Genomic DNA, 16,975 nt, shown 5'->3' on the forward strand with positions numbered 1-16,975 from the left:
GTGACCGCCTTCGAGAGAAGAGGCTGGACCGAGAGGGAGATGGCACCAAGCAGAGCGCTATAGATCAACCGATCTTGACGCTTCCAAAGGGTGTAGTCTGGATTTGGAGTAGCAACATCAGCAGTGGTACTCGTCGAGGGAGGAACGGAGCCAGATCCATCAACATACGCAGACAGATCAAAACCATCAAGGAGTGCAAGGACTTGGCGACTCCACATGAGGAAGTTTTTCAGAAAGAGTTTTGTCACATTCGACATATTGACGTCAACAGAACATGGGAGGAGGAGACAACAATGGTCTCAGAAGCATTGGCCGGTGAGTTTGTTTCAGACATGATCAGAGGCAGAGAAGAAGAGAAAGACGTGAAGCGGCGGCCAGAAATTTTTTTTAGTGTTTAAGTATCGAATTGCTCTGATACCATATATGACTGAATGCTTAACCTTCATTAGACATAACACTTTACAATATATAGTAGGTTTACATGAGTAATTAATAGTGGCGGGCCCATGTTATGGTTTGTGGTGGCAGCTGCCACCAGTTATATTTAAAAACCTAAAGTTTTTACACTATGTAATAGAAGTTAAGTAGCAAAATGACTTGAGAACAGGGGCAGATGCAGTAAGGAGGGAGGGGGTCAGTTGACCCCATTAAATTATTTTTTTGATGTGTTTTTAGTTAAAAATAACATAATGACTCCTCTAAATTTTAGATTTTGACCCTACTAAATTTAAAATTTACATTCTGACCCCTGTATATTTTGAATTTTGATCTTATTAAAACAAAATTTTCATTTTGATCCTCCAAAGACTTTGGATTTTCACCCCATTAAACCAAAAAAAATCAATTTAACCTTTTAAGTTTTATATTTTTAATCCATTAAAAATGAAAAATTTTTTTGACCCCTTTAAAACTTGGCTCTGGCCGCCACTGCTTGAGAACAAGCTAAAATCTGTTTAAGGTTGAGGGTTCGATTCCTCTTGTTGACAATCTGCCACCACTAATAATTTTTTCTGGGTCCGCCCCTGGTAATTAAATTTCATATAATTACAAGGAGATCCTATATTAATCATTCTCTTACATATATATATATATATATGTATATATAAATGTGAGAAAATCGTATTGCTTGTGCTCTCTTATTTTTCTCTTGCAATATTTTTTACTCTCTCTTTGAAGTATTGCATTTTTTCCTTAAAAGGTTATTTAACCATTATACACGAGATCAAGATGATAAAATATATTAATTCCACTTCTAGAGGAGGAAGGAAACAAGGGTTAAAAACTTGAATATGCTATTTTTACTCCAGCCGACAATTTGGATGTTTTGATCATTATGGTGCAAAACAAATAAAACTATAAAAAGGGCCGCATTCGTAGAAGTTGTGGTTATATATATATATATATATTCCTAATTGCCCTGAAGCATTGAACAACGTGTCCGGGATTTCAAAATCTTGTCATGTAACTATATTGTTGTCAAGTTGCTCTTTTTAAGATATGGCTAGAAAGATCAAAAATAAAATTGACATTCTTCTTGTTTGTTTTAGGCTCCTCAGTTACAGTTTCAATCCTATATATAGTGTCTTGCTCTATTCAAATAAGGTCTATATAATCCTCGTTTTATAAATGAAATGAATAAACAATACAACACTCACATTACTCAAAACAAACCAACTGAGATCCAGAAAGAGAGAGAGATAGAGTGAGAGCTTCCATGGAGCCAAAACTCTTCTCCCGGTTATATCTCCTCTTCGTTACAGCTTGTTTTATCTTCTTATTCATTTCAACGTACTTCTCTCACGAGCCGTCCTCCACGGACTGCACCAATTCTATCTCTTCACCTCTTTGCGCCTCAAGAAACTTCCTTTTCAACAAAAAAACTCGACAGATTACTATACACGTTCCCAAAACAAAACCCAAAAACCATGACCACATGTCCGACACACCAAACCACCCTCTTGACCCACTGACGGTGGTGGAGATAACCAAAGTCCGATCAATCCTCTCCTCACACTCGCTCTTCACCTCCAGTGCACCACACGCTCTTCACTCTGTCGTTCTTGAAGAGCCAGACAAGAACCTAATCCGACAATGGGAAAAAGGAACCACACTCCCACCAAGAAAGGCTTTAGTGATCGCACGTGTTGGCGGCCACTCGCACGTTCTCACCGTTGACTTGTCTACAAGCCATGTAGATTTAGTGGATAGACCGGTTCGTGCACCCGGTTACCCGATTATGACGTTGGAGGAGATGGACGATGCCACTAGGGCTCCGTTCACAAACGCGGATTTTAACCGTACGATACTATCTCGTGGAGTAAATCTAACGGACGTGATTTGTTTCCCTATCTCTAGTGGCTGGTTTGGTAATAAAGGCGAAAACAGAAGGTTAATTAAAATCCAGTGTTTTTCAACTCAAGGTACAGTTAATATCTACATGCGACCTATCGAAGGTTTGACTCTACTCTTCGATTTAGACACAAAGCAAATACTCGAGATAACCGATATTGGTCGGTCAATACCAATACCCGGTTCAACTAACACCGATTACCGTTTCGCATATCTCCCAAACCGCTCGACCCCGGACAAAACCAGACCTCTCAATCCAATCTCAATCGAGCAGCCACGTGGTCCAAGCTTCGAGATCGAAGATAACCATCTAGTAAAATGGGCAAATTGGGAGTTTCACTTAAAACCGGACCCGAGAGCCGGTTTAATCTTATCCCTGGTTAGAGTACACGACCCTAATACACAAGTGACACGTGAAGTGATGTACAAAGGGTTTGTGTCGGAGCTTTTTGTTCCGTACATGGATCCAACGGAAGCTTGGTACTTCAAGACTTATATGGACGCAGGCGAGTATGGGTTCGGGTTACAAGCAATGCCGCTCGAGCCGCTTAACGATTATCCAAGAAACGCCGTTTATATGGACGGAATATTCGCGGCGGCTGATGGAACGCCGTATGTGAGAGAGAATATGATTTGTGTGTTTGAGAGGTACGCCGGAGATATTGGGTGGCGTCACTCCGAGAATCCCGTCACCGGCATGCCGTAAGTTCTTTTTTTTGTCTTCTCTGTTTACTTAAAATATTAGAGAGTTAAAAATTTCACAGCGACATTAACATAACAAACCACGTATTATATTACGTTTAAAACTTTTCTTCCACATAGTATTCGTTTTTAAGGTGGCTAACTTTGTTAAAGTAGTAGTCTTTTGAAATCAGATCTTACCTAATTATCTGTTAAACGAACCTAGAGATACTTTTAGAAATCCTCAATTAACGGCCAACCTTTTGTTTTGTTTTTGTAGAAATTAATCAAAAATACCATATTATATGCATATTAATTAAATGAACTTTTTAAAACATGATATTTTTTGAATATTTCACTGTTATGATATTTTTGAAAAAACCCTACAAGTAATAGAAGACAAATTTCTAACATCCGTTTTGTATTTCTTATTAGTTATTACATAAAAACAATATGTTAAAAATCTATGGGCCCTAAGTTCAAAAACCAAATTGCAAACGAAGGAATGGACTCGCTTAATTTTTACGAGATTTAGATTGCACCTTAGTAACCTGACACAATAATGATTGTTATGATATGTATATACATGGACAAAAGCAAAAAGACATCTACGCACACTCAAAATAGAAACAGTTCATAAAGTAAGATAAATAGATTAGTTACGATTTATTTTTGTAGCCGTTAAGGGAAGTGAGGCCAAAGGTGACGCTTGTAGTACGAATGGTAGCCTCAGTAGGTAATTACGATTACATCATTGATTATGAGTTCCAAACTGATGGGCTTATGAGAGCTAAGGTACTTTCGAATTTTAGTCTTCGTTATTTTCCCAAAATATAATTGATTATAAAATGACTTTGGTACGATATGATCAACTATAGGTTGGGCTTAGTGGAATCTTGATGGTGAAAGGGACGAGAACAAGAACCAAGTGAAGAAAGACAAAGAAGGTAATGAAGAAGAGCTCTATGGCACCATTCTGTCCGAAAATGTAATTGGAGTTATTCACGACCACTACGTCACTTCTTACCTTGACCTCGACGTGGATGGCCCGGACAATTCCTTTGTTAAAGTGAAGCTTAAGAGGCAAGAGACGGCGCCTGGTGAATCACCGAGGAAGAGTTACATGAAAGCAGTTAGAAACATAGTTAAAACCGAAAAGGACGGTCAGATCAAGCTTAGCTTGTACGATCCATCAGAATTCCACGTCATCAATTCTGGTAAAACCACTCGGGTTGGTAACCCGACAGGTTACAAGGTGGTGCCTAGAGCCACAGCTGCTAGTTTGCTTGACCATGATGACCCACCGCAAAAGAGAGGAGCATTTACCAATAACCAAATTTGGGTCACTCCCTACAATAAGTCCGAGCAATGGGCTGGTGGTTTGTTCACTTACCAAAGTCATGGTGATGATACTCTTGCGGTTTGGTCAAACAGGTGATTAAATGAAAACTAATAGTTAGTTAATTAAGAATCGATTGTTTTATTTGATGCATTATTTGTGTCATGCAGGGATAGAGACATAGAGAACAAGGACATTGTGGTATTGTACACGCTTGGGTTCCATCACATCCCATGTCAAGAAGATTTTCCAATAATGCCCACAGTTTCTTCGAGTTTCGATTTGAAGCCAGTGAATTTCTTTGAGCGAAATCTAATCCTTAGGACAACTCCAAACTTCGAGCATGACCTTCCTGTTTGCGGAGTTGGATCTGTTTCTGCTTGAGAAGAATGAAGAACCAACAAAAGAATTATCCAACTTTTGGATCTTATTATAGATTCATGGCACAAGTTCAAATCAAGTTACAATATATTTTGTTATGCTATGTGTTATTGGTGAAATCCCAACTCCCACAGCAAGACCAATAAGCGCAAAAGTAGTATAGCATGTCCAATTCAAACCGGAATGTTAATCTCAAGAACTAAAACATTTCCCTTTCCCGTTTGACTAGTTTGAAACAGATTGTGAAACTAGATTCAATATCCTCTTTCGCCCATTAGCAAAAAAGTTCGCGCAGATCTTGCTATTAGTTTCAACTTTCAAATGTACAAAGTGATAGCAGACCTAGATAATATTTTATTTTGTTTTGGTTTTGATAAAAAATCTTCAACTAAAATATTCGCAATTTGTTAAAGATAATTTTCTGGAACACCCTAATTTTTTTAAATTTGAAATCTATATTCAGTTATTTTTAATGAAAATCCAAACAACATATTCATGAGAGCTAAATCGGATGTTCGTCACTGGTTTTGTAATATGGAAGAAACAAAAAGAGTCAACGTCCAAATTCATCAACCAAAAGATTAAAAAATTGGACCCGACCTTTAATTTTGTTCATCAAATGTAATTATGATGCACCCTATGACCCAATAACAAATAATATGAAGGCTGGATGGATTTTATGTGACACGAATGACAATGCACATGGTTGGGGAGCTTCGCGGATAGGATATGCATCGTTGCCTTTGGACGATGAGGCCAAGGCACTACAAGCGGCAATGAAACATACATGGATAAAAGACATTACCAATGTTGTTTTTGAAGGAGATTGTGAGACACTAACTAAGATCATGCACAAAGACCTCTTTGACGTTTCTATTGCTGGTATTTATCAAGATTTACTCTTCTGGTCATGAAATTTTCAAAGAATTCAGTTTACATTCACTCCTAGAACTTGTAATCTAAATTTGGTTGTTTATCAAACACTTTTTTTACAGGGTGTATTTCACCACTTCCATGGCTTACAGCCCAACTATGTAATGACTACAGTTTATCATATAATTAATTTTTGACGAAAAAAAAATTCAGTTATTTTTTAAATAAGCCTTATATAGTTTTAATCGAACATTTCAGTCTTTAGCTACTAGATCTAAATTTTACTAAAACCAACTTAAACAAATATTTTTAAAATATAATTAGTTTATCATATATCTGATCAGTGATCATTCTATCATTATATATATGTAAGTTTATAAATTAAGTTAAAATGCTAATTACCAGTAATACCATAATCTTTCATTTTTAATACTACTAATTATTCTTTTCATTAAGTTACTGGTAATTAAAGTAGTAACAGTAGTTTACGTTATCATAACTACAGTAGTTTACAGTGGTTAGATTCACCAAGTTCGGAAAAATGCGCAATATGTTGCCTCAGGAGTTTCGTATTCTTTACTCACTGCCAGGCTGCCGGCGAGCAATAATACCTATATCTTGCCATCAGCAGTCTTTCTTACATCGAAAAATTATTTTCAAATTTGCAGCTTAGATCATAGGCAATTTTTTGATAGCTATTATATGTAAGATTAGCAAAAAGTTGGTAAAAAAAATTAAACACAACCCATTTGCATGTGATGATGTTTTGAAGTCAGTCTTGTAGGATATACAAAAAATATGGTATTTGGATTTACGTTCACAACCAATAGGAAAATATCTTCTAACATATTTATGGAATAATTAAAATTTAAATATGAAATCTATCTATATTATAATTAGGGAGTTCTTTCTCCATCTAGGATGTGAACATCATCAAAAAGAACATTAATCTAAAGTTAATGAATCAATTAATTCTTTTGTTTTAGAAAAAATACTAAAATATTTACAACACAACAAAATATTAAAGTAAATATAAATATAGATTGTATAAATATAAAATGAAATATTTTTATCATAACATAAATGTGTAAATATTTTTTAAAAGACTAGAAACAGAAGAAAAAGAAACTTATCATATATTTCACAGAATGAGTAAATACTCGATCGACACCCATACCAAATATATTATCCGAGTTCATTTCTTCACAGATTTTTCATATGCTCCAAACTGTTCAAAAATCTCTAAATAATTCCAAAACGTACATAAATTTGCAAAAACTCAAATAGGCTCCAAAAACACCAAAAAGACTCTATAGATAAAACTTGTATTATGCTAAAAAAATCTTTACAACCATGAAACATCAGAAGCAAATATGTGAAAAAAAATACTTTGAATAGTTCGAACCGAGAGCAGATTGGAGGTTGAAGAGTGATGCACGTAGCGGTCTATGCTGAATAACACATCAAGAGGAAGACAACTTTTACTTACCGTAATAAGACCCCTTGGATACCACAATCACACAAAAAAGTAGACAAGACAAAGTCTAATGACATGGACTAGAGATTTAAAAGAGCTAGATCCGAGGCATCAAAAGTAACCAAACCTGAACAACCTATTAACCAAAGAGCTCATGATTTTAGTTGTTTTAAATGTTATGGAGAAGGACACTATGCAAGAGAATGTCCAAACCAACGAGTAGTGATTCTCAAAACCAATGGAGAGTACGAATCACATGAGGAACAAGTGGAATTCAAGAAGGATGTTGTGGACTATCATGAGACTGGAGATCTTCTAGTAATTAATTAGTAGAGTTCTTAGCATTTTTTTTCCATCCTAAGAAGATTCAAAGAGAAAATATCATCCACTCTCGTTGTTCCATAAACTTTAAGGTATGTAGTTTTATCATTGATGATGGTTCATGCAATAACGCAGCTAGCAAGTATTTGGTTGGTAAGCTAGGTCTCAAAAATACAAAGCGTCCCCATCCAAACTTAAGTGGCTTAATGAAGAGGATGAACTAAGGAGTAAGGATCTCCAAGCAAGTCAGCATACCCTTCAGCGTAGGCAAATATTTATATCGAGTTGTGTGTGATGTGGTTCTTATGCAAGCTGGACATTGTCTTTTAAGCCCGCTATGACAGTTTGAAAAAGAGACTCTACATGATGGCTGAATAACCTACTACACCTTCTCACACAACAAAAAGAAGCATAATCTAGCTTGACTCACTCTTAAAGAAGTGCATGGAATGCATTTGATCATGTGAAAGGAAGCTAAGTCAAGCAAAAACCAACCTATACATAACACATGTTGATACAAGACTCGGTAGTGAGAATTGTATGTGGATAGATATGGCGGCTTCACAAGCCGGCCGTTGCTTCTCTCTTGTGAAGGAAGATGATCGAAGGTGGAGATCTAACACGATGGCGGTTAATTACTTCTCTCGTGTGGGATCAATTTCAGGGGGAAACTGATGGATAAGGGGTGATTGACTCCCTCAATATGTGATCGAAGTAGGTTGTTTGAATCTCTCAAACAAACTGATTCGAGGCTTCAAGAGAGTACAAGTGAATCGCTCACTTAAACTCTAATGAAATAAGAACAACACAAAGACAAAAAAAAACTTTGTAAAAATAAAACAATACTTTCTATCAACTTTCAATATTCAAGGGTGATTTATAAATGAAACTAAGATGAGCTTACATAGGCTAAGCCACAACGTTCAATAAGGCTAAAAATAAGTAAAGAATCGGGGAAAATGTCATAAAAATCCCCAACTTTCAAATGTGGGACGTTTTAATCACCAACTTTCAAGATGTCATTTTAATCACAAACTTTCCGTTGACTTGGTAATAAAACAGCAAAGTTTTGTTGACCTTGCCGTTTTAGGCACGACGTTTATTCTCTATTAAAGATCTCAAAAACAGAGTAAATTATATGTTATATGCTACTGTTTTGCATAAACAACCACATATTTAACACCAACAACAACATCGTTTACCAAATTGAAGAAACTAAATCCCCAAATCGATTCTAATTTCACAAATCCATAACCCTAAAAAAAAACCCCCAAATTCTCTCTACATCATCGATGGCACACCATACTCACAGACGCAACCAAATGTGTCAAAGCTTCAACTTGAACTCATCGAAACTGAGAGATTGCATAAGAGATTTTGGTATTATAGAGAGAATTTGGGGTTTTCTTTCTAGGGTTAGAGATTTAATAAACGTTGTGGTTAAAATAACGTGGTCAGCAAAACTTTGCTATTTTATAGTCAAGTCAACATAAAATTTGTGATTAAAATGACATTTTGAAAGTTGGTGATTAAACGTCCCAAATTTAAAAGTTGAGAATTATTATGACATTTTTCCCGTAAAAAATCACACAAATAGATGAAAAGAGCCGTTGGAGAGTTTTTGTGATTCCACGGCCAAATGGGGGAAGTGTTGTGCGGTTTGTATCTTGACAGCTTCGGGTGGTAAACTGCGAATCTTGGAAGCGTTTGGAGGGTCTGGAAATTCTCACAAACAAACAAGGAAGGAGCCGTTGCAAATTGATGACAAACGGNAAAAAGGTAAGTAATTTTTTTTTTTTTTTTTTTTTGACAAAGGGTAAGTAAAGTTCAGAATTGAAACTTTCACCAATCTCCCTACTTTAATTAATGAGATTTTTTTCTTATAAACCGTTCAACGGTTCAAATTGCAAGATTTATTTACCAAATATATTATACATCTATATTAATATTTTTGAAGTACATTTTGGTTTATGTCCTTTAAGTTTTACTTTTTTTTTTTACAATATTAACCCCTAAAACAATTCCATAAATAGCATTGCAGAGAAACTCAAATACTAAACTTTCTTAAATTGACCAACATTTGTTACATTTATTGCCATAAAATCTTAACAAAATCTATATATTTTGATTTTTCCAAAAACAACTCTACCCGTTAAAATTTTAACTCATTAAATCTCCAAAACTATTTTTATGGACGCTAGAATCTCTCAAATTTAAATGATATACAATAGATTTTCCATAACAAAAGTTTACAATCTCCATAATTATATTAACATTAATTAAATTCTTAGACCGAAAATCCAATATAAATTGTCACATTAAATATGTTGAAAACCCCCCATATAATTTGGTTCATTTTTTATTTTTTGAGGAATTACCAAAAAAATTAAAATTCTATTAGTTATCATAAACTATATATATTGACATGGAAAAATTATAAACTATAAAAATATGTTAATTTGGTAAAACAATTAACATAATTAAACTTGATAAAAAAACTTATTTTGATTATTTTTTTTCTGCAAAAACTTATTTTGATTTTGGTGAGACGGGTTGGCATTAATCCCATATAGGGAGTTAAGTGGAATTATTTTTTTTTTAAACTTTTTGATGTGTACTAGGAGATAAATGTATTACTAGACTATACATATACCACAAGGGTTAAAACCTTGAAAACACTACAAAAATCCTATACTTTTAATACTTATATCAAATATCTGTAAAATTTTATATTTTTAAAATTAATAAAACAATAATAAAATAACAAGTAAATACAATATAAATTTTTAATTTTTAAAATTAAAAATATTGTCCCGCGGTGTACCGCGGGTTAAATCCTAGTACCATATATAAATGATCTTTGTTTGATTTTTCCATAAAAAGTGTTGCATTCATATGTAACAAACGTATTTTTCTTTTAACACTAACTAGGATAGTACCCGCGCTACGTCGCGGGATTGTTTTTTGTTTTTTTTTTCAGGTTAATTTTATATGGTGTTTATCTTAAAATAAATTAAAAATTAGATTGCATTTACCTTAATGAATAATTAAAACTTACCTTAGAGTTCAATTTGAAAATTTTCTCAAGCACACAAAGGAGTACCACCCTTACATACCTCTACCCAATTATAATCAAATTAACTCTTTATATTCCTCTACCGAATTATATAATATATACATATATATATATATTGTTATCATGTCAAGAAATTGTTAGATATCAAAACTTATGTTTACTTTTGCTAAACAAATAAGCAAAAAACAAAAGTCTATAATAAAACATAACGCTATACAAAAGGTTGAATCTGGAGCACACAATTGAGATTTTTAACATAAAGTATCACTATGAGAGAAGATAAATTGAATATTCTAGTCCAAGGGAAGTTGAGACAAGGTGTGTTGGACAAGTACATGAGTAGAGTCCGAGGGAAGATCAATGTCAGTGCCGATGACACAGTGCTCTATAAAATTACGGCTTAAGATGGAGAAAGATGGACCTGCCGAAAAGAAACGATTGCATTTAGTATAATCCTTAAAGACGTATGACATTATCTCAGACCATTCTTTTCACTTATGTTAAGGCGACATGTAGCGGAGCTTGGGAAAGATTAAGAAACATGAGAATAACTTAAAAGCCTTAGGCAACTCCCGTTTCTGTGAAGCAAAAAACATATCGGTTTTCTCCATAAGATAGAGCCCTCGATCAACAATAACTGGCTTCAACCGCCTTGAACTACGGGAAACCAATACAAAATGCTCAAAAACCGATATGTTATATGCTTAATCATCTTTTTTAATGCTTAACACGGAAAACGATTTTTACATACCTGGATAATTATGATATATTCGATTTATATATGGGACTATTGACTGTGCTCAAACATACATGAACTTTTAAAATATTTGAATTTTATATCCGAACTTATGATTTTGTGCGTAAATATACAAAAACGTGATTAGTGCAATCTGATGTGGAATCCACGTGTGAAGACGTCGTTTTAACTGTTCGAAAAAACAAAAAAATGCTGTCGCACCTAGATTCGAACCCAAGAAGATGTAGACCGCATTAACCATTCCCTAACCACTCGGATATATACCACTATTGTTGTTTGGTAAACAAACATTAATTATATATTATTCAGTCACCCTTCTACCTAATTTCAAATTGCAAAGAGATCGATCGCTTTCCTTTAATTCACAGAAGAGATTGCATTTAGAGGTCTCAAGCAACTGCATCATCTTCGCTGTGTCAATTTCTTTCCTCTTCCGTAACAGTAAGAAAGTTCCGACGCAAAACCCTAAAATTCTTAAGGAGAGAAGCGAAACCCTAAAAAAGCTAACTTTATCAGAAATCAGAAATCAAAAAGGGAGTTTTACTAGAGAGAGTTTATCTTCGTAATCTTGAACTTCATTGAGCCAATTTTCGTAATTAGTCTTGATAGAAATTTCAATCATCTTCATTGTCTTGCTTCGTCTGTATAATCAAACTCTTGAATATTATATCCAAATTTTCCCGTTTTGAAGATTCTCCACACACAGATTTAACACCCATATCGCAATACCCAAATTCTAATACCAATCAAAAAAGCACACTTCACACAAGAGTTGTATTCAGAGTGAGGAAATCAAACCGGAGTCTTAACGGAATTCAGGAAAAAAATTTCAGACTCCGTCGATTGGAGGAGGGGAAGAAGACGGGTGACTCAAGAAGATATAACAATTGTTTGTTTGGTAATGTTCAATAGTTCAATATGGTCGTGTGGTAAGACAACGATTTTTAGTTCTCAGAGTTTGAGGATTTCGATTCTTGGATGTGCCATTAATTTTTTTCTTTTTTTTGTCCAAACTGCTAAAACGACGTCAGTTTCAATCTCTTCTATATATGTGGGTTCAACGTCAGATTATTCTAACGGAAAAATTAATAGAGTTAGTAATTAATCCCGTTTTTGTATACTTACGCACAAAATCATAAGTTCGGATATGAAATTCAAATATTTAAAAAGTTCATGTATGTTTAAGCACAGTCAATAGTCCTATATATGATCAAACATATCGTAATTGTCTAAGTATATAAAAGCCGTTTTTCCTGCTCAACACCGATATGTTTTATGCTAAAAAACAACACTCTTATCATTCAGGATATACCAATATTCAATTCCGAGAGAGGAGTTAATACTTCCTTCTCAAAATAAGCTAGCTTATTTTAATCATCCAGTACATTCTCCAAAATATGTTTTACCGGATCAAAATCCTACACGAAAAAAAAAAAAACCAGAATGCCAGCTCTAGGCTTTAGTGATGAAACAAAAGCTCCCTCTATCACAAACATCAAAATAAAGCAGACACATCACACACACAAACAAACCTATTCATAAAACCCTTACTCAAGCTCTATAACTTGCTGAGGAAGAGGTATATTCCTATTAATTAAGCTAAGCTCAGTAGGCAGTAGCAGTATAAGATATACTCAATCCCTGATCAGAAGGAAGTCCAGCTAAAGGACGAGCAACCGCAGCAGCAATTGCAACACTTGCAAGAATCTACAAAATATGGATTTCAATTCTCTCAAAAACAAACTCTATTAATGTTATGAACTGGAGATTACCTCAGGATGATCAGAGAAAGAAGCAGAAGGTAAGAGACCAAGCGACATAACAGATTTAACAAAGCTGAGAAATATTTCACCATCCTTATACAAATCCATCCCATAACTGCCTTGGGATAATAAGAAAGGGAGAAAGAAGAGAACCCTAGAGCTGTCGAATCCAACACCATAACCAAGTTTGTTTAGATCTCCGCTATTGGAGAGAAATGGATTACCCAAAACTGAATGGAAAGAGATTAGACTGCATCTCTCAATCGCATCTAAACGCGACAGAAGAAATCAAGTATCGGTTTAATTAAACGCTATCGTTTTTTTTTTGTCTACATAAGAGTAAAACTAGCTGATGTGTATTAATGTTATAATTTGATAGGTTATAGATTATTACTGAGGTGTCAACACCAGCATCAAAGTTGAGGCTGATGTGTCATCACNGCTTTTTTTTTTTGGAATTTTCAAAAATACCTTTTTTTTTTTTTTGTATGAATGTTAAATTATATTCACCAAAAAAACAACAGTGGTCTAAAGTTGGTTTTACATTTTAAAACAACAGTTTAACAACAGAAGAGTTTAAGAGACTGAAATGGTTGAGAGAGGATGACTTTGGAACTAGAGTTGGAGTCCATTCTCATAGCCAGAGGTGGAAGTCAGTGTGAGTAAACGATTGCGGACTTGCTTGTCGATAAAGCGGCAAAGGGTGGATGACGAGGTAGGAGCTTCACCGTGCCTTCGAGCATTACGTTCCCGCCATAGGCTGTGTATAGTGGATTGGAAGACATACCGCAGGACAACCAGGGGTAGGCGAGGAGTAGAAGAGTCCACAGGCAGAGAAGCCAATGTTGCCCAAGACGTGGTGAACCGGGCTCCCAGCAAGTTCTGAACAAGAGTAGACCACACGTTCGAGGAATAGGAGCAGGAGAAAAAAAGATGTTCTCTCGTTTCCCCACAACCCTGACAGAGAACACAATCTCCATTTGCAGCAGCATTCCACTGAACTAACTTGTCACCAGTAGAGAGCCGATTATGGTGAGCAAGCCAAGCTATAAAGGCGTACTTAGGTGTTGAATGAGTGAACCAAACGCCTGCAGACCAGGCACAGGGAGCGTTTGGTTGCCTTATCAAACACCAAGTATCATAGGAAGCGAATTTACTCTTAAAAGAACCATTCTTCTGTTTCCAGAGTGGACGATCACTACCTTGAGGTTGCACTGATTGGCGGATAGAGTCAAGAGCATCCTCAATCTGATTCAGAATATCAACACGATGTCGTCGTCGTCGATGCGAGAGGGCCTCTGCCACAGTACTCTTCTGTGGGATCCCCATATCAATACTACCCCGGTTCCCAAGTTGAGCAAACAGCGGACCAATAGGGCTCCAAACATCAAACCAGAATAAAGTTTCAGTGCCCGAAGATATCTCCTTTTTATGTAAATTCGCAGCAAGGTCACGGTATTGCAAAATCTTCCTCCACATCCATGATCCACCAACACTCCTCTCATTGACAGAGAAAAACGAACCAGTGCGGATCAAGTTCCTTCGAACCCAGTTGACCCAAAGAGAGGTACTAGCAGACACTAGTCGCCAAATGAGCTTCAAAATACACACTGTGTTCGTATCCTGCAAACGACGAAGCCCCAGTCCTCCCTCATGCGTTGGTTTACACACGTCAAGCCAGGAGATTTTGGCCTTTTTTGTATTTAGATCCGGACCAGACTACAAGAAGAGAACTAGATAACACCGACTTGATCAACTGAAGTCTACCCGCGAAAGACAAAAAACGACCAGTCCAGCAGGAGATACGACTACGAATACGCTCAAGGAGAGGAAGATAGTCAGCATGTGTCATAGAACGGGTGAGGAGAGGGAGTCCCAGGTACCGAACAGGGAGGGAGCCCACAGAGAACTGGAAGTGCTGTAGGATGTCGTGCTGATGTTGAGTTGAAAAACCAGCCATGAACAGCGTGGATTTCTGAAGGTTTATTCTGAGGCCTGAGACAGCGGCATACCTATCAAAAACAGCTAGAGTCTCCGCAATTGAGTGTGAGCTCCCATCAGTAAAGATGAGAATATCATCAGCAAAGCAGAGGTGTGTGAGGTTCATTGTTTTGCAGCGAGGGTGATAACCAATGCAATGATCAGTAGCAGCCTTATCCAGCATTAGGGACAGGACATTCATACAAATGACAAATAGATAAGGGGATAAAGAACATCCTTGCCTCAAACCTCTTTTGCTGTGGAAATAACCAGCTAACTCCCCATTGACTTGCACAGAAAAAGAAGCAGAGCAGATATAGAGTTCTATCCAATGAATGAAATCCGCGGGGACATTAATAGCTTTGAGGATGTTGATAAGAAAAGGCCATTGCACTGAATCAAAGGCCTTGGAGATATCAATCTTCATCATACACCGAGGGGAGATGGACTCCTTGTGATAATCCTTCACCAATTCTGAAGCAAGCAACAGGTTTTCCATCATAAGCCTATCCTTTATGAAAGCTGACTGATTAAGAGTAATGAATGAAGGCAATATAACCTTCAAACGATTAGCAATAATCTTGGAGACTACCTGATACAACACATTGCAACAAGAAATAGGACGATAGTCCTTCATCTCCTTAGAGTCAGATTTTTTTGGGATAAGAGTCAAAATTGTCGAGTTTACACCTTTAGGGAGGAAGCCTTTAAGGAAAAAAGATTGAACCGCAACAACAAAGTCTCGTCCTATAATTGACCATGCTTGCTTTAAAAACTCTACAGTATAACCATCCGGACCAGGGGACTTACCAACCGGCATCTTAAATAGCGTTTGTTGAATCTCTTCATCAGAAACCAACTTCAACAAACCCTCTTGTTGAGGAGAAGAGACACGAAATGACACTAACTCCTTTAACTGAGAAACACTCATCCCCTCATAGTCATTTGGCTCAAAAGTTAGAAACTCCTCAAAGAACCTTACTGCCTCCGCTTTAATCTCCGGTTGAGTTTTTGCAATGGAGCCATCCTGACAGAGAATCTCTCGAATAGCATTAAGGGCTTGTCGAGCCTTGACAGCTTTGTGAAAAAATTTGTTATTCTTGTCACCCACCAATAGCCAGTGTAACTTGGACTGTTGTTTCAAAAAACATTCCTCCAGATCAGACATATGATCCCACCGCTGAAATGCCTGGTCCTCAGCCTCCTTCGCAGCCGACGAGGGATTTGAGAGCGTAGCAAGTTGTTTCTGGCAAAGGTCCTTGTGGGAAACCTCCACCTGCTCTGAGAGTTTACTAAGCTTTTGACGACTTAAAGACCTTAATAGAGGTTTTAGTGCTTTAAGCTTCTTTACAAAACAAAACATAGCAGAGGTAGAGTGATAGAGGCTCTCCGAAGTATCCCAGAAAGCTTGCACGGTGGAAAGAAACTCCGGACAAGACATGATAGCATTCGTAAATTTGAATGGCCCCCTAGGTTTGCAGACTTGGTTCCCTACTGAGAACCGACAGCGAAGGTGGTCTGAGCAACCACCAGCTTCGAAAACGCCATAAGCGTCGAGAAATCGACGACTCCAATCCTCATTAACCAGAATACGGTCTAACTTCTTACAAATTAAACCTTCATCTCGCTTGTTTTCCCAGGTAAACAGAGGACCATGCGAATGCATGTCTGTTAACGAACAATGTCGTATCACATCCTGAAAGTCCCGCATCCCACTAGTGACAAAGGGATTGTCATCATAAGTAGAGTGCTCAGCACCATCAAGTATTTCGTTAAAATCTCCAACTATCACCCAAGGCTGATTTGTAAAAAGTGGGGAGTCAAAATGAGACTTAAGATCCTCCCAAAGCTCCTTTCTTTCTTCAGCCAAATTGTATGCATAAACAAACGAGACAAAGAATTCCATAGTGTTACCAGGCAAAAGAATTGAGCAGGTGACGACCTGACCACTCTTAAAAACCGGTGTTACACGCACATT

The 16,975-nt window shown here is 36.5% G+C and overlaps 1 pseudogene; it reads left to right on the forward strand.

The window, feature by feature from the left end:
- LOC104737233 lies at positions 1,867–4,959 on the forward strand (annotated as a pseudogene).

This window comes from Camelina sativa, chromosome 13 (assembly GCF_000633955.1).
Source record: "Camelina sativa cultivar DH55 chromosome 13, Cs, whole genome shotgun sequence".
Taxonomy (NCBI): domain Eukaryota; kingdom Viridiplantae; phylum Streptophyta; class Magnoliopsida; order Brassicales; family Brassicaceae; genus Camelina; species Camelina sativa.